The sequence below is a fragment of the Chelonia mydas genome, chromosome 1 (assembly GCF_015237465.2).
Source record: "Chelonia mydas isolate rCheMyd1 chromosome 1, rCheMyd1.pri.v2, whole genome shotgun sequence".
Taxonomy (NCBI): domain Eukaryota; kingdom Metazoa; phylum Chordata; order Testudines; family Cheloniidae; genus Chelonia; species Chelonia mydas.
This window is the reverse complement of record NC_057849.1, coordinates 170,660,701-170,683,166: the sequence shown is the minus strand read 5'-3', so window position 1 is coordinate 170,683,166 and position 22,466 is coordinate 170,660,701. Positions and strand designations below refer to the sequence as shown.

Below are 22,466 nucleotides of genomic sequence, written 5' to 3'. Positions count from 1 at the left end.
CTGGGACCCGAGCTCCCAGATCCTCTACCCTCACCAGGGGGAACATCCACATTGCTATTTTTAGCCCACGGCCTGAGTCAGTTGACCCAGGTTCTGAAACTTGGCACTGCAGATTTTTCTGTGCAGTGCAGACATACCCTAAATCACATCAGCAGCAATAGGACTATTCATGTGAGTAGATGCTCGCTAAAAGTCATTAAGCTCATAAATGGACTACAAAACTTACATAAACTATTGATTTAAAAGAAAACACATAGTGTGATGTATTACAATCAGTGTTCTGGCCTAAGAAGTGCTTTGTATTACAAGGGTTACTAGTTCTAATTCTGATGCATTCACATATTTGATTTATAAAATTTTAATGTTGAAAATATGTAAAGTTTAGCATTTAAACTGTGCATGGAAGGTCTCCAAGTGCAGTGTTGGAAAGTACTAAATCAGTCATGAACATAACATCTTGAATGGGGGAAGGGAGGTCTCAGATCCCAGATGGCTGAAGAATTTAGTGCTTGATTGATTAGTTTTATTAATTCATTTGTAATGGGCTAGAGTCAGGATAAAGGTGACTGTGAAACTTTCTGGAGTTGTGGTAATTGGCAATGCTCGCTGCAGAGTAGCTGTAGTTTTAACACTTCATGAACGTATACTACAAAGGAGACAATTTCACTTCACTTATGATTTATTTTTCCATGTATCACAGCTCCTTCTTCCATTTATACTGTAAGTTACATTTTTATATAATTATAGGAAAATGAATAAATGTACCGTTCTTTGTCATATTTCACTGAGTTGGTCACATGTGTTATAAACCTCTGCGCCTAGGTGGAAAGCAAAAATGACACGACAGCAAAAGTCATGTAACTAAGGTCCTTGTCTGTGTACTGAAAATAAAATAAATTTGTTTTATATGGGATTCTCATTATTTGGCTGCTAATTTCCCTTGTGTAATGAGGTTTTTCATCAAGAGCATGTTAGATTAATTTATTTATATATATATACACATATACATATGTTTATTCCTTTATAGAAGAGGGTTTTAATATTTGTAAACTTTTATGCAAAATAATTTTTCCTTACTCACTTTCATTGTAAAAGTAAAATTTGATCTGATAAACTAATCCAAAGCCACATGAAGCATACCACAGAAACCCCATAGATAAACCACAAATAAATATATGAAATGTCATTTTATATTATTTCCGCCTTTATCAATGAACTGTGGTTAATATAGACCCCAATTCAACACAGCTCATAGGGTGAGATTCTCAAAAAAATACAAAGGGCAGGTAGGCACCCAAATGCCACTGAAAGTCAGGTGCTCAAGTGCTTTTCGGAATAGGGATGGGATGACTCATGAGATTTGGGAAGAGTGGGATCTGATTATCTTCCCACACCTATTTTACTCTAGTGCAACTCTATTGATCTCAGTGAATTTACTCATGATTTAGAAGCAGCGTACATGAGACCTACAGTACATGATAAACTTTTTGATAACAGTGGAATGTATCCAGACTATCAAAGGTGTCAACTGTGATCATTCTTATTCAATCTCCTCTTAAGTTACCAGGAAAAACAGGTAAAAGTAAAACAAACAAACCAGGTCATGAAGGATCAGAGATTATACCATGATATTAAAAAAAGGAAACATATAAATTTGCCATTTTGAGTGACATGGAATCAAATCTTTCTAACCTGAAGATGCAGTCTTGTATGTTTCCTAGGCTGAACTGGGTACTACATACTCACTTGGCTAGATATTCTGATGTGCTGGAGTACAAAAATGAAGGAAGAAAAGAGAGTAGGGACCCTTTCCTTTTAATCCAGGAGGCAGAACTAGATCTCTTGATAGCCCTAGAAGGAGAGGTAAACAATTATTACACCTGACAGTATACTGTGACTCCATAGGTATATGGAGTACCAAGTTCGGTTTGCATCTAGGCCTGCAGGTAGTCTGTGTGCAAATATTTTCAAAGCAGCAGAAAAGGGTGTCCTGGTTCACGCTGCTGGCAGAATTCCTGTAGCAAAAGAGTAGGACAGGAATTACATCATATTTGCATTGCATCAGTTGAACCTTCAATTTGATGTCACATACATATTTTGTTCCATCAGCCTGTAGTGCTATAACACATCCTAGCATAGACTGCAGTCACAACGATAACAAACAGAATGCTTGTCATTCAGCGAGAAAATTTATTTCTGCTCACGTACGATATCTGTTTTCAGAGACTGGCTACACAATGCAAAATGAAGCACAAGTATCAAAAGAGACTCAAACACTAGATAGATACCACTGTTCAGTGACTACCTAAATTTAAAAAAAAAAAAAGATGAAAAAACTAATATTGCTGACAATGTTCTTTATTTTCTTCTCTATATATTTTGTTTCTGTAGTTCTTCTTTCTATATTCCCTCTCCCCATAATAGTCACTAAATTTACTCTTTTTTTCCTTATCATTTCCTTCGTAGCTTTTTGGGGGAAAAAAACTTTTTTTTTTTAATATTAGGTTTTTATTCATTTGAAATAAAGATCACAAATGTTCAACATGGGTAATTAAAGCAACTTATGACATCCTAAACTGTACAGCCATTGAAAACATAGTTAGATCAAGATTTTCAGAAGTCAGTAGTGATTTTGGGTACCTAATTTGAGACACTTTGAAGGGAACTGATTTTTTTCAGAGACTGCGTTCTCAGCATTCTAAGAAAATCAAGCCCCTTTAAGATGTCTTAAGTTTAGCAGCAAAAAATATAGCCACCAATCATCTTGGATTTTAAAAATACTTATTGCATCAAATTCATTGCAACTCCACTGAGTGATGTTTCATTAGGGATGATTTTGTCCCATTGTATACATAGCCTTGTAGTCTTATATTACGTCTATGAAAAGAAATCTTGGGCTTCATCCTCATGTCCAGTCTCACAGCTGCTTATTTTGTGCTAGCTGGTAATAGATCCCAAAAGGCTGAGATTCTACTTGGGGATCTCATTGAAATGCATTAGTCCTTTGGTCACCTTCTCTCCTTCAGAGCACGCATCCCTAACAATCTCCTATTCTGGTAGCCATGAGGGAAGGTGTCATAGAAACAACTATATCACCTGAGGTCTCCCCATTGGAGAGGATTTTCTCACCTAGCCGGTGAAGTCCTTTTTATGTCCCCTTTGCATTGCTAGGTGGTACCAAGGGAGGCTAGCAGGGGCCAGGATCTGGATCATTATATTCTCAATCTTTACAATAGCTCACTCATTTTGCAAGATATTTTCTCTGAAGTGGCAACACAATTCTGGGTCCTATTGGGGAAAAAAAATATGGCCATGTGATTAAAGATGATATCATAATGCATATGTACAAAGGGGCCAAATTAAGTTTGCACAAGCAGCCTTAATTCTGCATTTCCTACATTTAGAGCACTTGAAATTTAATATTCTTATCATTTTTTGCTATGTAATATACATGTTTAATAAAAATGACCTCTTCCATATATGTTCCTAGATTAATGTTTAAAGGAAATAATTTATTTTCATCTCACCTGAAATCTGTAATCAGCTCTCTCTAAAATTCATTGACATTCCAGTCTTTCCCTTATGTTGATGTCAGCCTTCTCTCTCCTTCTCCCTTTTCTCCCCTGTTTCCTCTCTTGCCCTGAAGGTGCAGATTGTCTCTATTTCTATCCTCCCTAATCTCTATTTGTTTTCCATTACAAATAGAGGTCCAATATATTATGATATTAACATATCTTTATTTTTACTTAAATGCTATTCTTGAACATAGCCTGGGGGGAAAAAAGCCTCTTTCCTGATCTCTTTTCTATCCTCCTTTCTTCCTTCTCCCCCCTCCCCCCGTCCCCTGTAACACTTTTTACTTGCCTAATTCTCACATATCGTCCCATAATAGACAGACAATCACAATCATAGATCCCAACAAATCATATTGTTGAGTTACGATGACTGTTTTTGGCGAGCAGTGTAGCAAGCACACAGAAATAAGAGAACATTTTTGGTTTCAGGTGCCATGCCAAGGAGCCTCTGGGCATCTAACAAGAGATAACTAAAAATATAAATTGACTAAAAAACCCAAAACAAAACAGCACAGCCCAATTAATTCCCAAACTGGTGAGGGGATTAGAAAAGAGATTTGCTATAGTGCTATTTTTCAAAAAAGAATAGTTACAATTGTCAGGGATATTTAATAAACCTGGCCTCTCAGACTTCTGTAGCTTAGGTTCTATTCTTATCCATCCAAATGGTGTGGCTAAGCTGCTATCTCTAAACTGCACCTGTGTTCATTTCTTCTTGTAACTACCAAATGGTATATAAATTAAAAAAAAAAATCACAATGCTGCAGTCTAAAAAAGCTGTACACTTTTATACTGCATCATACTAATAAATACATAGTGTTTTATTCCCCCCCCCCATATGGTATAATAATTTTTGTAAGGCTGGGAATATTTATTTCATTTGGTTATTTTGTTTTTTGAGACAAGGTTCTCTCCTTTATGCTGAGTTTTTACTAGACAACTGCAAGTCTAAGCATTGAAGGACAGATTCTGGCACTCTTACTCATGCTGATCCCATTAGCAATACTCATGCTCAAAAGCTGCTAATCAGCATGAATAAAGGTATTGGAATCTGGCCCCATGTGTTTAGAAATAGACAACCATTTCCAGATTCTTAGTTCTCTTGTACTAGTTTTGTAAGGAGGCTGCTGTTTAGATGAAATACTGTGATAATCTCACCTGACTGAAGCAATATTGAAAAAAAGGAATGAAACTTGTATAAGAGGAAAATAAGCCTGTGAAAATTTCAATGAAACCACAAATATTGTCAGTGAAAATATCTCTTTCATAAATATACAAAACAATTTTCCACCCAAAACCATTTTGAAGGAAAAATTTCAACCATGTCTGCAATACAGCCAGTGGGAAGGCTTCCATTTGTTTTAATGAGCTGTAAATTAAGTCCTTAGAAATGCTTGAGAATCATTAAGTCCCAGACAGATTTCTGCTTCAGATTAAGGGAGCTTGTTGAAGAAAATGGATATTCCTTTGGCATCACATGCTCCTACCATATGTATGCCCCTTCCAATTCACAGAGCTCCAATTTTCACTATATGCCTTCAGGCTACCATAGGCTCCAGTGGGAAGATAAAAAGAGTTCCTTCCCAACTTTGGTGCCATCCTATCCAGTTGAACTACCTTAGGTCCACTCCACCAGAGCAGATGGAAAGGAGAATTCACCCCAGTGAGGTACTGCAGTATTGACATGGACATCAAAGCAACACGCAAAGCATCATTACATTACTTCCCGTTGTTGCTTGAGCACTGCCTTTCCCACCTTTAGATTTCAATAACAAAGGCATTAGTGCTGATGTGTTCACTGTTGAATGACGTCATCACTTTCAACAATGTTTTCTCCTGCCATGCACATGTGCCATATCTATGCCCTTCCACCACCACAGTTACCCTCTATAATCATCCTGCTATAGTCTCACATACTCTAACCCCCCTATTTAACTGTTAAGGCCGTATCTACCCCCTATCTTCCTCTCTCTAATTCCCATCTCTGTCACCGGTTCCCCTCTGTGATCCTGATCTCCTTTTTCCTGACATTCTCCTTTTCAGTTCCCATTTTCTCCTCAGGCTCTCCTCTGATTCTCATATCCTGGAGGACAACTAGAATCCTCCAGTCCAGAATCATAAAGAATAGTAAACAGTTCAGACACTTTCAAAGAATAATGAAATGAAGACTTCTTAATAATTTTCTTCTGTAAAGCAACCCTATTATGAAAAAAAAATCACCCTCTGCTGATTGTAACACTGGATTTCTGAAAGCCTGCCACTGCTGAGAACTGACAGGCTGACAAATCATGATACCTTGAAGTTGCGGAGGAGAAATCAAATGTTTGCAGTTTTAAACCAGCACATAAACACTTTGAATCTGGCATATTTTAAATGTGCTCTCTCTCTCTCTCTCAAAAAAAAATCAACCCTATTTTAAGCATCTCAATTTGCAAATAAATTGGTTACCCCAATCAAAAGTTGGGAGAGATTAGAAATTAAATATAGAATTGCTACAAACATCTCCATGATATTACTAAACTATGTTCTGCTCTGATCTATTATTAAAATCCTCTGACAAATAAAAAATATTATGCTTCAGAAAGCAGCCATAGATTTTGCCTAAATGTTCTGTTGTGCAGTTGTGGGTGTGCTATTTTGAGGAAGCATGAGCAGTAATAAATCATGGCATCTATCAATGACAGTTTCAAATGAACACGTTTATTGGGACAGACAAGTACATCACTAAGAATGTTATTGACTTCAGGTGCTGACACACAGTACCAGCTGTTGGATTTAAACACTGACTCAGTGATTGAAGCCAAACACTGCATTGGCATTTTTAAAAGCATCTGTTCTATACACTGATCTGATCACAAACAGACAGCAAAGCTTAACATAAGCAACGGAGAAAGGACTTCATGGTTTCCTAAAGTTGCAAAGGTAATCATTTGAAGCCAGATTTAAACAGATATAGTGTTAGAGATATTCCAGCTAGACTGATGCCTATAACTACTTACTTTTACTGTTACAGCTTTCAAAAATATTCAGACTGGCCTGTCTTTGTAAAGTTGTCTGTAACCATCAGTGACTTAATATTGGACGTTTACTAAATCTGACAATTTTGCTTCAGGGAAACTCATGAAAGCATTATTTGATTTCCAATTAATGGGTTTCACACTTCATGAGTTTTACTTTGAATTTCAGTTTTCATTAGAACCTAATTATGCATATGAAACTCAGTTGAAATTGTTTAGTTTCACCTGGATTCATATTTGAAACATATAAAAAAAATCTCAAATTTCACAAGATTATCACACAAAACCAAACAATCAGACGAGGATTGTTAGAAACAAAGCCTAGTTTTTTTTTCTAAGAGATTTGCTTACCAGGGAGATTCTTTTGAAAAACAATGGCTAGAATTTGAAGTTTGTAACACAACTCCAAACCAAGTCACTTTTGTGCATTGTCAGATTCCATTACCAATATGTCACATCACTCTTAATATAAAATGATGTTTCAGTCTGAAACTTTTAAAGGTGTAAATCTTTCAGCGTGGTTCATGTGTTTCACAATTTGGGGAAGCAATATTCTACATACCAAAGTATTCTAAGTAGCAATAAAACTATATAATATGGTGTAATCATTGAAGTCGGAGGATACTGGAGGCAGGGGAATGTGATGCAGGAACAGGAAGGGAGACTGAGTGCAAAAGAAATGGAGGCAGGTAAGATGGCTGAGTAGCAGGGTGAGACACTATAGAGCAGTGGCTCTCAACCTTTCCAGACTACTGTACCCTTTTCAGAAATCTGATTTGTCTTGTGTAGCCCCAAATTTCACCTCACTTAAAGTCTACTTGTTTACAAAATCAGGCATAAAAATACCAAAGTGTCACAGCACACTATTACTGAAAAATTTCCTACTTTCTCATTTTTACCATAGAATTATAAACTAAATCAACTGGAATGTAAATATTGTACTTATATTACCTTGTATAGTATACACAGCAGTATAAACAAGTCATTGTCTGTATGAAAATTGTTTGTACTGACTTCTCTAGTGCTTTTTATGTAGCCTGTTGTAAAACTAGGCAACTATCTAGATGAGTTGACGTAGCCCCTGGAAGACCACTGCATACCCCTGGTTGAGAACCACTGCTGTAGAGATTAATATAATGTGGAGTGGACAATAAAGCAGAATGTGAATGGGTGGGTGGGGATCAAGATTGGAAAATGGATGGCAGAATGTGAGGGAACGGGAAACTGAGGGTATCTTTACACTGCAAACGGATACCCACAGCTGGCCCATGCCAGCTGTCTTGGGTTCGGGCTAAGGGGTTGTTTAATTTTTGTGTAGACATTTGGGCTCAGGCTGGAGCCCATGCTCTGAGACCCTCTCACCTCACAGGGTCCCTAAAGCAGGGACTTCGGGACCCTGTGAGGTGAAGGGGCCCCAGAGCTTGGGCTCCAGTCTGAGCCTGAACGTCCACACAAAAGTTAAACAGCCCCTTAAACCAAGCCAGTTTTTAATTGCAGTGTAAACATACCCTGAGGGGAAGAAAGGATCTGGGTGGGAGAAAGAAGGAGAGTAGACAGAAGACTGATAGAAGAGGAGAAGAATGATCCAGGGGCTAGAAGAGGATAAATGAAGTCCCCAGCTAAGCAGGCAGTGGACAGGCCTGAATTCTGAACCTGAAATTATCGCACACCAACTGAGGGTGGGTGGTTTCACTTAAGGGCTTTACAATCAGTAATCAGACCAAACAACCTGGTGATTTATTATTATATTTAAATCTGGTCATTTGGGATTTCTAGAAGAGCTATGTCTCAAGTTTTGAATGCTCAAGGTTGAAAACATAGCTGCTAGTGTTTTGCTTTCTGTTTTTCTTTATCTCTGCAATCAATTTTTTAAATCTTTCTGTTTCACTAAGAGAGAAGACTGTTTAAGGATAAAGTGATAGTAAGTACTTCCCAGCAACTATTGTATCGTTTCCACTAACCTTCACATTATATTTAACATTTGTCTTGGACAAAGCTATGAGGTTGCTCAATGTTGTGGACAGCAAGATTCATTTGGCATAGTTAACCTAATCAATAGTGAAATAAAAGTCAACTGAGCTTACATTTTTATAACCCCAGGATAAAGTTAAAAAAAATTGTTAGTAAGTTTAAGACATTCATGGCAGACAATGATGCGTGTCCAAGCATAAAAAATGATAATTGCATAGCAATCCCACTGTACTCTATGATCTTGGGCTACATTTAGCCAAGTCATTTTCATCCTTTTTGCCTTTTGCCTAAGATTTCCACTACTGTACCTCCCCAAGAAACAGAACTAAACAGACAAGTAGGACTGTGAATGCGTAAAGCACACATTGTGTTGTACTTTGTCAAACCAGTATCTGCTAGATTGCATTCAAGGTGATTATTACAAAAATCCTGGACGGAGTGCTTTGTTAAGACAGAGTTAAGGAAGAAACTTGTTACATGTCATTTTTATTCATTTAAAAACAAGTAAACTGTGAAAAGTAAGGAAATTCCTCTGGCACTTGTTATAACTTATATTAGATCCCACGCTTAGGCTGCTCTCTGCTTCAGGCACCCAGTGGAAAAGCTCCATGGACAGCTCACACACATTCCAATAGTTCAACACTGAGCAGGCTGAAGCAGTTACTTCTTTCACAGGACTTGTTTTTAGGAGTGCCCACAATGTCTCATGCACTTCTTGCCAAGTTTGCTGTCAGAGGCCCAAGCGCTGCAAGGTGCTCTGCATGGATGCACCCCTTCACACACGCAGAGCCCTGCTGAAGTCGGTTTGATTCTGCATGGGTGTCGAGATTCACACATGTGGAACAGCCAAAAGCTCATCATAAAACAATAATACTTGGCGTTTTTCACCTGCAAAGCACTTGATTGACATTATCTACTTAATCTTCACAACAGTACTGCAGGAGAGGTAGTGTCAGTGACAGAGCTTAGAAGTTCACAATTCTCATGCACAGATCACTAGGCAATGGCCCACTTACAAAGCCAGAAGAGTGCATACATTTTTTGAACACTTCCTACTTTTCTCTAGAGCTGGTTGGGAATTTTTCAACACCACTTTTTTGGGGTCAGAAAATGCAGATTTGAGGAATCAAACTTCTGTGGGAACTTGCCACTTTACATACATTAGTATTCATTGGGTTACTGAAAGATTATAGCCCAGGGGTTAGAGTGCTCATCTGGGATGTGACACACTCAAAGTCAAGTACCTGGTCTGAATCAGACAAGAAGAGGAACTTGAGCCTGGGTCTCCCATATCCTATGTGTATGACCTAACCGCTAGACCAGGGATCAGCAAACTTTGGCCCGCAGCCCACCAGGGTAAGCCCCCTGGGGGGCCGGGCCAGTTTGTTTACCTTTCACGTCTGCAGGTTCGGTCGATCGCAGCTCCCACTGGCCTTGGTTCGTCACTCCAGGCCAATGGGGGCTGTGGGAAGCAGTGCGGGCCCGAGGGATGTGCTGGCCCTGGCGTGCCACGTGGCAAATGTTGCCGATCCCTGCACCAGACTATTATCTCACTCTTGTTTCTTGTGAAAAACCTCAAAAGGTCTCAGATTCATCTTGATCTAGAATGGGAGAATTTTTCACATCTTGAAATGTTTTGACGGATGGGAAAAATGTTTCCCACCAAGCTTTACTTGTCTGACCTATGTTACTAGTTCTGCACACCAAGTTCAGACCATTTATAAGTATCACAGTCGTACCCACAAACATTATTTTATATTTGGAGAATTAAAATAATAAATCATCCAAATCAAGATGAGTTTCTACTCTAAACCATTTGTGGGATATAGTGTGTAGGCAATTATTTATGTAAATATATAAATAAATGGAAAGGCCGATTAATATTAAACTTAGTAGAATTTTGTCTAAGACTAAGCATGTGAAATTTCTCATCAAAAGGAATATTTGTGAAAACTAAAAGGAGAGCATATTTTTAAAACTGAGTTTAGAATGGAAACTGTCCTACATCCTGAACAGTATGAAGTTGCTGCTCTGGCTCTACAATACTTTGCTTCCAGAGACACTTTTGTGCCACTTTATGTCACGCAAATCATGGTAACAGTAAATCGCCTAGGTGATGGCACTATGGTATAAGAAGTTAAAACCATATTATATTTTTCCTTTTACTGATAAAAATTTAATTTTTCTGCACATCCAACAACATGGGTAAAAGAACGATATATATATTTATTTTTTAAGCAATACATGGTTTTCCCATGAACTCTAGAAGCACGTTAGGGTATACTATAGATTATGTGCCAACAAGTTAAAGAAAAACTGATGGCTACAAAAATGAATAATGACAGGAGAAAGGGTTTAAGAGGGAGCACAGATGAATGCAGAAATCAATATAAACTTGATGATAATCCTTTTCCCTCAGCAATCGTATTTTAACACTGGCATTTACATTCAGGACTGGGTTGTAAGTTGCAGCTTTTAAGCCGCTAGCTGCGGGGGGAGAGTAACACTTGTTACTGGGTTGGTGAAATCTAATTCTAGAACGTGCAACCAATTTGGGGTTTAGGCCCTGCCTCTTGACAGTCTGCCCTGAGGTTGGTAGTCACGGTAGTGAGCCACTCCAGACAGTGTTGACAGAGCTGCTGGATGGTCAGCTCCAAAAATGTTAGCTACCTATTTAAATGCTTAAATATATACTTGAGAAAAAATTGTAGACCCTCAATTTTTAAAATTTTGGCAATATGTACATATTCTAGGCATAACATATAGCATATGTATAACAAATGAACACAGATGAACAAGTTAAAAATAAGAGAAACCTTTAAACTTCAATAATATATTTGAACATTTGGCTTAATTTATACTATTTAATATTAAACTTTGGAAACAGATTTCATTAATGAAGTCCACATTTTCTTTGTAATAGATTCCCCCTTCTACCCCATGTCTTATTTTCTTAATTGCACTGATACATTCTGTGCTATTGCTCAAGAAACACTTTGTAATATGAGACTTTATGCTACATGTAGGGCCATGTCCTGTTTATTTTCAAAGTGGCAAGATTTTACTTGGTCTCCCAACCCACACTGTACCTTTACAGAAACTCATATAACCTACTCAGAACAAATAATCTGTTTGTGTATACCACATACATGCTTTTCCTTCTGTAAGGAAAACTTCTACAGATCTAGCAATACCACAAAGGCAGTCCACAGTTTAGTGAGTACACATTTTTGGTACTTATTCTGAAGAGGTGCTGCACACTAAATCAGATTAGGTATTTATATCACATACCACCAAGGTATCTGAAATACCCACTAAATGAATGAGCATTTAGAACAGCTTCAATATTTTGTTTTTTGTGCTCTGGGACTTTGAATAGGCTTCCAGATTACCGAGAACGTATAAATATCATTCAGTATCCGTTTCTGTCCAAGCATATTAAGTGCTCTATAATTTGGGCTGGTCAGGAATTTTCTAAATCCACGTGAGCTGTTGTGGTGCCACAGTCAAACTGAGTTGTGGTTTGGAAGCCTCATGCCTCCATTCACCAGTATGGGCCAGGATCCTCAGCAGACTCTACCTCCTACGATGTACCATTGCTTCACTTTTGGCTGAGCTACTGCGGTGTACCGTGGCAGTGCCCTGATCATGCTCACTGGAGATGTAGTCCTGCCAGGCCAAATCAAATCTTTTGAGAACTTTATTTTCCTGAGAAAAATGTTGATATTCTGACTTTGTCACTATTTGCAATGAAAACATATTAAAATTTCCTATGGGACTGAAATTCCAATTTTTGATCAGCTCTGGGTCATTTCCTATGAGAGATATTTTTCTGGAAGGTGGCATTTTGATGGGTTATTAAGGGGCCCTTGCAGCTGATTGTCTGTCTGAGATCAAGCTGGAGCAGAGTACAGTATAATTCCCAAGAGCCATTAGGTCTGCTCACAACCTAAAGCTGAGAAATTAGACAATATAAACAAGGACCTGGGTTTTGAAGAGACAAGATTTTGGGAAAGGAATAAACTTGGATCCATGTGTTAATACTCAATGTTCAAGAGGGGTTCCTCTCACTTCAGTCACTCATACCAGCGAATCCAACTAGCCCACCTGGACAAATAAGGAAATAAAGGAATGAATTCTAATGAAAAATAGGGTTTAAGAAGAACTATGAAACATCTAGAGGGAATTACTTAAGGAAGGATGACCCATAGAGCTAGGGTATGCAAAAGAAAATTAGAAGAGACACTTAGAGGAGAATAGCAAGGATGAGTGATAAGCAATATAAATGACAAACGTAACATTTTCCACAAATATTTTAAAGGGGAAAGTAAAATAAAAGAGAATATTAGGTGAAACACAGAAATTTAGACCAATTTCTCTGTTACATACCCGAGTCTCAATGACATTGCATCAGTGTGAGATGATAAAAGTATATTAGTAGGAAACACAGGACATGATGGAAAGCCAAGAGAAAAATAATTTGAAAGATTTCCTTTGGATTCAAAGGGCATTAGATCATGCCCACAGTGAGCTTTGGAGGATCTATTTAGTTTACCTACGAAATGGCTAGTGACAGCTGATGATCTGAAGCTATTGTGCTAGAAGATATGTTTAGAACACTCAACTGAGTATAATAGATAGTAAGAGAGGCTATCCCCTGAAAATTTCCAATATAGCAGGGGGAAAAAAATACCCATCTCCAATCAGGACAAACTTAAAACCTCAAAAAAAATTGCAAACCAAATTTTTTTTTAAAAATGGCTTGGGCCAATTAAAATGGTTCTCTTTTCTTTTGATAACTTCAGGATGTTTCATCTTGATTTAAACTTTTTTTAAAAAAAACTATAATTGACTTAAATTTTAAAATGAAGGGTATGTCATCTACACTTTGAGCTTGAGGTACGATTCTGACCGAGCTAGTGATCTAAAAACACAGCATAGCCAAAGTAGTGCAAGTGGAGGAAGGGGCTAGCCACCCAAAGAAGGTGTCAGTCATACACACTAGGCAAGTACTCAGGGTGGCTGGCGCCTCTCACTCACGTTGCTATGGCTACACTTTATTTTTAGTGCATTAACTGAATCAGAGCCAGACCAGGTTTGTTTTCTTGTGCTGGGAATCACACCACCACTCACAGTGTAAACATAAACCCAAAGTCATTTTAAACTTGAAAACAGGATAATTTTCCTTCAGAAAACAAACAAACAAAAAAATCAACATTTTGACCATTTCAAATTTTTTTTAAAACCAAGTCAAATTTGTTGAAAACAAAGAGTTTTGTTTTGACAAATTGCCATTTCTGACAAATACTTTAGTTGAAAAAATCCTGACCAGCTTTACTGTAAAGTATGCAATTGAAAAAAAAAATGGACATTTTCTAGTTTGCTAGGTTCCTGGGTGTACTTTCTAACAGATGGCAAGGGCTAATATTAATTAGGTGGATTAAAGCTTCTCTCCATCATTAAAATTTCTATTTTCACATTTCCCCTTTCCTCTGAAACCTGAAGTTTCCCCTTATATTGTCACCTACATCAAAAGGAGGGGATTTTTTTAATTGGATATATGAAAAAGGAGATCCAAAATTATTGGGTAGCTTTGTTTTATTCTCTGTGCAGAATTATTTGTAACACTAATACACAACCCTTTGAAAAACAACTTGGTGTCCATTTCCCCTGACATTTTTGTTTGATTTTAATGGATTCAGTATTTAGAGCAAGATACACATTATGGCAAATTCATTTAAGAAAAATAAATAGGTTAACTTCTAATTGATTCTAATCATAATCTGGTTTAAACAGTCACTCTAGCTATTTCCTGAAGAAGAGATAGTGTAGACATTTGCTATATTAAAGGTATATTTTCAAAATGCTCAGGCAAAATATTTGACCTCTATTAGAATACTCATAATAAATCTTGCAGAGAATGCCCTTCAAATTCTAAATGCATGTTTAAACAAAGAAACATTCTGCCATTTCACTGCCAAAAAATCTTAAAACAAAGATAACTACCTTTTCATGTGATAACTCAATAACAGTCTCTGTGCTTCCCCTGCTGTTCTGCAGCAGCAGATAATTAACAAGAACGGTTTTCAGACCTGAACACTTTACTGATTATGGGCTCTTATTCAGCCCCAAATTGCTTTCATCGCTGTGTAACATGAAAAGGCTATATGAATCTGCTGGGCTCTCCAATTGCAGAGGCTGCTACCTATTTTCGGGGAGGAGGAAGCTAAAAATGGAATAGGGAAGTATTTTGCCTCAGAAGTATCTGCATGAAGCAAATGTTGGCAGGGGCCCTGGAACCATTTGTACAGTGTGGGTGCTGAAAGCCCTTGAACCAAACTCTAAACCCTGTATATGATGGAAACCACTTCAAGTCAGGGGGTGCGGCAGCACCCCCAGCACCTATGAATGTTGGCCTTTGCAGACTAGACATAAAATATCCCTTCCTCCAGAATGATGACTGACAGGCTGACCTGAGGAGCAGATTCTTACCTAATGGAAATCATTATCACTCATGCCTTTCAGCTAGGGAAGATATTTTTAAACTGCAGGAGGGCATCGGGGAAGAGTGAACAACTCCAGATTGATTTGAGACAGTTTATTTAGGGAGACGAGTTTGTACACCTCAGCCCAGGAAGCTACCTCTCCCAGCAAACCAAAACCAGTGATCAAGAAATGAAGGGAGAAATCCTGCCACAACAGCAAAAACGATGGAAGGCTGAGGGCCACACTAGCAGCAAGTACTGAACCACCATCTGATGTCCATCCAGCAAGTGAGGATTAGGAGAGCCTCTCACACAAATGCACAGCTACTTGGTTCAGTTTTGAGAAGGTGGGGTGAGGTGGGGAGGGAAGGACATTTTCCTCATTGGGGAAAAATATCCTCACCTTTGTATACAAGTATGAGCTTGGGTATAATTTAAAAATGGTGGAACCAATTAACTTGAATGTTGCCATCTGTATTCCTTTTAATGAGTAGCATGCAATTTTATCTATTCCAAAACATTCAGTTGACAAGCAACAAAGGTCTGAACATTTGAAAATAGGTAAAGGTACATGTACTACAGAAAAGACTATTGAGTTTAGCCGCAATGATAACCTTAGATGTGGGGGTGCATACAGGCACAGCTATCGAATGCCTAGCCCACTGAACCACTATAGATCAGCTAGAACATCTTTATAAGTGATGCCTGTGTACGGCCAACTAATATGTACCATGTCCTAGAAAGACTGTCAGATTATAATGACTTCTGAACCCTCTTCTTCCAATGTATCGATTTCATAATACATTGAACTTTACTTGGGTATATTATTAATTAGTGTTTGAATTGCCATAGCACCTAGGAGCCCCGGTCATGGACCAGGACCCCACTGTGCTAGGTGCTGCACAAACAGAACAAAGACAGTCCCAACCCCAAACAGCTTATAATGTAAGTAGCATAGATCTCACACCATCCACAAGGAGGTGTAGAAATATTGTCATCCTGGTTTCACAGATGAAGTAACTGAGACAGATAGGAAGTTTGCACCAAAACTGGAATTAGAAGCAAGATCTATTACATTTCTGTCTTTGCCACTGGATCCCAATGGACCCTCACGCAAGAGAAAATGCTTAAACTCCTTTGCCTCCATTAAACCATCTGTTAAGTGAGACTAATATTGTTTACCCATCATTGTAAAGATGAAAAAAACTGTACATGTGAAATTAAAGAAAAATATTTTAAAGAGAATACATCCAAAACTCAGTGACAGTAACTTTTTACATTTGTTAAACAGGATTTGGGAACACACTGTATACTGTCCCTCATTTCAGTAATTGTAATTTACCACTATCCTTTTTGGTAAGATTGGTGTTTCTCCTTCACACTAGAAAGGGGACTCTTACACATCTGTTGCCTTCTCATTCTGTGCTGTCTCCCATCTTTGCCAATTGCTAAGTTCTTCCTCTACAGAAACTCTCCCCTTCAATGTAGAAATCAGTCACTCTTTCTCCCTCTTTCGTGCCCATATCTTTATACTGGAAATCTCTTCTGCCAAAAAATGGCAGAAGGAAACTCTGAGCACTACCGGAATGGTGTTGGTCATCCCGACTGCAACTCAGCACATCCCTAATAGCTCTATAGATTTTGAAGCTAAGAAAATCAGAGATGAGGTCCTTTAACAAAAGGCTCACTTCCAGGGGCTAATATAAAACTCATGCTGATCACTTTTTACCTCTTTGGGCTATTCATGTGAGTTAGGGATTCAAGATCAAGCCTTGAGTTTTTCCATGCCTTTTGTATACCAGATATTGGTTTATTTACTTTCTATTCTGAGGCTGGCTAGAAAGTTTCAATATTTTGCACTTATCAAATATTTTTCCTGTTCCTTGGAATATAGTTACAGTGCTACAGGAACTTCCCTTATAAACCTTTTTGAAAGGAGTTTTACAGGTGAGATGAAAAATTCACTGCACCCTGAAACTTGACATACTGTACAGAGTCTCAGCCTTGCAGCAGAGTGTTCAAAAATACAAAAAAAAAAAAAAAAGAAGAAGAAGAAGATTTGTTTGGAAGTTTATGATTTTTAGAAACTTAAACTAGAAAAATCAGATCTTTTGGTATTTCTATTCCTATACAGTGTCATGGAAAAAATGCTAAGTATTTTTAAAATAATTTCGATTATGGTCTAATTACTACTCTGTTTACGCACTCTCCACAGAAACTCAGTAACCAACTGTTTCAGTGTCCTTATATTGCAGTTCAAATGAGAAAGAAATCCAGCACAACCAACTACACAACTTTAAGGCCTGACCCTCCAGTTCTTAATCTAACCATTCTACCACTGAATTAACTGAAAATTAGGCCTCATGTTGACATGTGAGGTCCCAATCCTTTACAGAGTTGTGCATAGGCAGATTCAGCCCCATTGAAGGGGTGGGCACTCAATCTGTTCACACATCACACAATGCAGGGTTGGGGTCTTAGGGTGGGTCTAGCTGCCAAATTTTAGACACCCTCATTTGAATGGGAAAAAAAAAAGTCTTTTTAAGAGTGGAATTTTCAAAAGCTCTCAGTGTTGGTCTAACTCTTTTTCCACTAAGTTAACAGGAGTTTTATCACTGATTTCAATTTTGAACATAGTTAAGACAATCCAGAATGCTTTTAAAAATGTTATTCTAGAAATGTAATTTCTAGTTCTGGATTGCTACATTGGGGAATTTTGTAAATACATTTAAAATAATTCACATTCTTCGGGTAGCATCAATTACATGAAAATCAGCTTCCTGAAACATGGAAAATAGCCATATCATCAAAAGGGTGCTGTGGTTCTTACATACTAATTTCCCTTCTTTACATTGATCCGAAGAACCATTCCAAAGTATTTCCCAAAGAATCAGACCATTAATGGATAAGTAACTGATGCCAATCAAACTGGATTCAAAATTAATAGAATTAACTCAATGTAACTGCATAGCGTAACAACAAGAATATTTGAGGTTAAATTCTTAGGCCAAGGAAAAGCCCCAAAGGTGATGAAATGATGCAGTGCTCTAATAAAATGCATTGCCAAAATGTTGATTTTATTGCTTTAATAAAAGCCATGAGCGTTCAACAATTCTGATCGCACAGGAACAAAGCCCAGTAACAACTCAGTGCATAGGTCCTGCTTCAGCAAACTCTGAAGAATGTGCTTAAAATTGCAGTGAAGTTATTGAAAGGGTGAAATTAAGCATATACTTAAGGGCTTTGTTGAATCATGGACATAGAGACGACACAAGCAAACAGCTATGGTTTGGCACATATGCTAAAGCAGTTCCCCAAAGGAAACAGACTGAATCTACATGTTCCTCCAGACTGGGAGCAGAGGTATCATGCACAGAGCCTCCACACCCCTGTGCAACATGAAGCATAGTTTTGCCAGCCTCTACAAATGGATGGGGGAGAAAGGGAAATGATAAGTATAGTGATACTGTGACTGCTGTACTGCACACTTAACTCCATTGGTGCCCCGTGGCCTAGAGGGAATACATCTCCCCGACTGAAGAAACTCCTTTGTACAAAGTCATTTACTGAGGCTTTGTGCAGGGCAGAGGATTTCGGCCCAAGTAATAAAAAGCAAAACATCTTATCACCCAGTGCCAAAAAGGCCTTTAAAAGACTAGATAGGTCATTTTTGTTCATTGACGGTACAACTGGATGTGAGGCCTATTCTTAAGTTTGCCTAAAACTTTCTATTATAAACCCCTGCCATTTTCAGTTGCTTATTTTCCAAACTGAAATCACTCAGACTGAAATTTTCCATGCCAGATGTCTGCCTCTGACAATATCTTTAGGAAACTTTCAGCAAAACTGTTCAGCTATTTCTGACAACAAGATTAGTGAAAAATGTGTTTTGCCCATATTAAAAAAATCCTACAATTATTTAGTTGAGAAGCTATCCCATTCTTTGAAGTAAAGACTCAGAATCTGGCAGATGGTTGCCCTAGTTTCAGGTATACTGCTTCTGCTGTGCCAATAATAATCTGTCCAATTTTGGTGGAGTTATGCAGCTCCAAAACAAATAAATGCCCCTCAGTTTGGACAAGATCACTGGAGACTTGTTAGCATTTGGCAGCTAAATTTTCCAAAGGTTTCTCCAAACACACAGGGGCTGCCCAGGGCTTTCCCTATAATCGTGCAGTAACTCCTCACTTAGCATTGTAGTTATGTTCCTGAAAAATGCAACTTTAAGTGAAATGATGTTCAACTAATCCAATTTTTCCATAAAATTTAATGTAAATGTGGGGGTTAGGTTCCAAGGAAATTTGGGGGGGGGCAGACAAAAGGCATTATATACTGTACAGTACTGTACTGTGGTTGGGAAGCACCCCTGGCTTGCCCCACACAGGCACAGACTGCTGCAGGCAAGGACGTTAGGAAGCACCTTCGCAGCAGCAGCGGCAGCTTACCCGAAGAAGAACAGGCGCCGACTTTGCTGGGAGATGCTCCAGGCCTGCCTCGTCCCATCCCCGCTCCACTCCAGGCCCACCTCTTCCCACCCCCCACTCCACCTCCTCTCCGGAGCATGTCGCATCCTGCTCCTTCCCTGCCCCCAGAAAGTTCTAAGCACCACCAAACAGCTGTTCGGAGGTGGGGGAAGTACTGGGAGGGAGGGGGAGGAGAAGAGGACCTTGTGCAATGCTCCCTTGTAAAGTCGCTGCTCTTCCACAAAATCTTACATGCAGTGTACAGAGCAGGCAGCCAAACAACGTTAAGGGAGCACTGTACAACTTTAAATTAGCATGTTCCCTAATTGAGCAGTGACATAATTTTGAAACAACGTTAAGTGGGAGGACATTAAGTGAGGAGTTATAGTACCTGCTAGCGGCAAGGTGCCATTGTGATGCCAGGTACAGGAACAGAGTATGGAGACACTATCTCCAAGACTCTTTGCATTCCTGCTGGTGATTGGAATGCAGAGGGGCAAAGGACAACTGTGGCAGTCACAGGCTGTAGGAGTAATACAAAACAGAGGCAGATGATGGGTGTGGTGAAAAAGGTGAAAGAGACAGGTTATTTTGGGGGAGAGGGGAGCAGAGATGTGATGCAGGGGATAATATGGTAGGGTAGAGAAATAATGGTCTATAACCACTATAATCACTCCTCTCCAGATTAGGGAATAGAACCCAGGATTCATGAATCCCAGCATTCCTCTTCAGTCAGCAAATATCCAGGAAACCTGCTGGATTGATCCACATAAAGGATAACAGACTACTACTGCTATTAATTACTCCACTATCTCAAATGTCAGAGGTCTATGTGGCAGATCTAAAGGTTCCAACCTTGCTGATGAACCATGTGGGAATCAGTACAATTCCACTTCATAGAACTGTCTGTTTTCCAGTTTGCTTTAAAAAAAACAAAACCAAAACATTTAGAAAATGTTGACAGATTGTCACCTCCGGGGTATAGTTTGAAGGCCCTGGGAATCACTGTGGACTCTAACCCCCAAGCTGGGCAGGCCTCTGTCACACTGCTTTGCTGGAGATTCAGTCAGCCTTTCCAGGCCCTCTTATCACCCAACAGGGCAGCAGGTGGCACCACACACCCAACTAAGTTACTTGAGTGCTTTACCTAAGCCACTCAAAGACATACAGCCAATTTCCCAATTTCCCAACCTTGCACTCCTAATGGAGTATAAACCCAGAATTATACCACCTTGCACTGCACAGGGATTTGTACAATGTAATTCAGTTTGCTTTCCCCTTGATGTGGGAAAGATATGCACAGCAAGTTTGTGTTAACCAAGCTGAGACTTTCCCCAGACACTTTACTCAAAACATGCTGGTAAAGATAAAATATAAAACAAGTTTATTAACTACAGAAAGATAGATTTTTAGTGATAAGTGGTAGCAAACAGGTCACAGCAGATTACCTAGCAAATAAACAAAAATCACAAACTAAGCCTAACATACTAGAAGGATAGGATTTGAATTAATTTCTCATACTAACTGATGATACAAGCAATCCATCAAGTTTCCATACACATGCTAGAAATCCCTTTAACTTGGGAACAGCACTCCCCCCCCAGTTCAGTCTTTGTTCCTCCGGTGTTTCCAGGACTTCTCTTGTGTGGGGAGTGAGGACAAGAGATTATGTCACTCCCTGCCTTATACAGATTTTCCACATGGTGGGAACCCTTTGTTCCAAACTCAGTTCCCAGTCCAGTTTGTGGAAAAATACAGTACCATAATGGAGTTCAGTGTCATGTGGTCTGGTCACATGCCCTTGTATACCTTGTTGAGTCATAGCAGCCATTACTCATAGACTATCTGAAGTGTTCTCAGGAAGACTCACCAGGTGGGGGGATAAGCTTCTCCTAAGGCCTATTGTTTCCCCTAATGGTGCATTACACTGAATAGGCCCTTCACAACCAGCTGTCTAGACTGGAAGCATTGTGCCTAGTTGGTGTCACCCTGGTGTAAACACATTTGAAATACAGATACATAGTCAATATTCATAACTTCAGATACAAACATGATACATGCACACAAATAGGACAATCATATTCAGATCATAACTTTTCCAATGACACCTCACAAGACATTTTGTACCAGATGCATCATAATAATACAACTATGAAAAATATGGGGTGCAGTGTCAAATTACATTTAAAAGAACCCCTCTATTTAAAGAAAGCTAAGGTTCCAAAGTCAAGCACTGAAAAGCTTAGAGATGCCAGTTGACCCATGTATTTGTACTCTGATATTATCTTTATTAAATGATCTTATACTCTGGCAACCTTAATATTGCCATTTACTAACTTTTGAGTTCTTGACTTTGTAAACTTGACTCTTTAAATGTAGTGCTTTTGGATGTGTGTGTGTGTATGTATTAATGTCCCAAAGGAAAAGAGAGTTAATAACTTTTAGATTGGAACTATTTCCCCTACAGAAAAAAATCCTATCAGTGTTGTTCATTCACAATCCTTTTTTTTTTTTTTTTATTTTGGTAGAACCTTTGGGAGCCAATAAGAGAAAATATTAAAATACAACAGTTGAGTTGTTTGAGATCACTTCTATATATGTATTTTAACCCTCCTTTAGAATTTTGTAGCAATAATATATAACACAGAGTTCTATTCTCTTAGAGCCTGAGGACTTTTCTATAAGAATGTCGATAACATTTTAGGCTTAGCAGATAATAGAAAATGTAAGGACTAGATTCTGAGCTGGTGAAAATTGGTATATCTCCTCTGAACCTAATGAAGCTACCCTGATTTACCCAAGGTGAGAATCCAGGCCTACATTCTAAACCAGTATTGTATGAAATAATCTTGGTTAAACAAATGAGTCAAATCTCAAACTATACAATTTATTACACAAAATCTGAAGTTCTTAATTTAAACGGGTCAAACCCACAAAATACACAAAGTAATCAAC

General features: G+C 38.5%; 1 long non-coding RNA gene across 2 annotated transcripts in view; it reads right to left on the bottom strand.

The window, feature by feature from the left end:
* LOC122464104 overlaps nucleotides 1-22,466 on the bottom strand; it is a 45,170-nt gene that overhangs the window by 8,045 nt on the left and 14,659 nt on the right. Inside the window, exons 2-3 of one of the 2 annotated variants that reach the window (XR_006287982.1) lie at nucleotides 3,130-3,288; nucleotides 1,747-1,851 (exon numbers count right to left, since the gene is read on the bottom strand). This is a non-coding gene — a long non-coding RNA (uncharacterized LOC122464104). The remainder of the gene's footprint in view (nucleotides 1-1,746; nucleotides 1,852-3,129; nucleotides 3,289-22,466) is intronic. The other variant, XR_006287981.1, reaches the window with a different exon arrangement.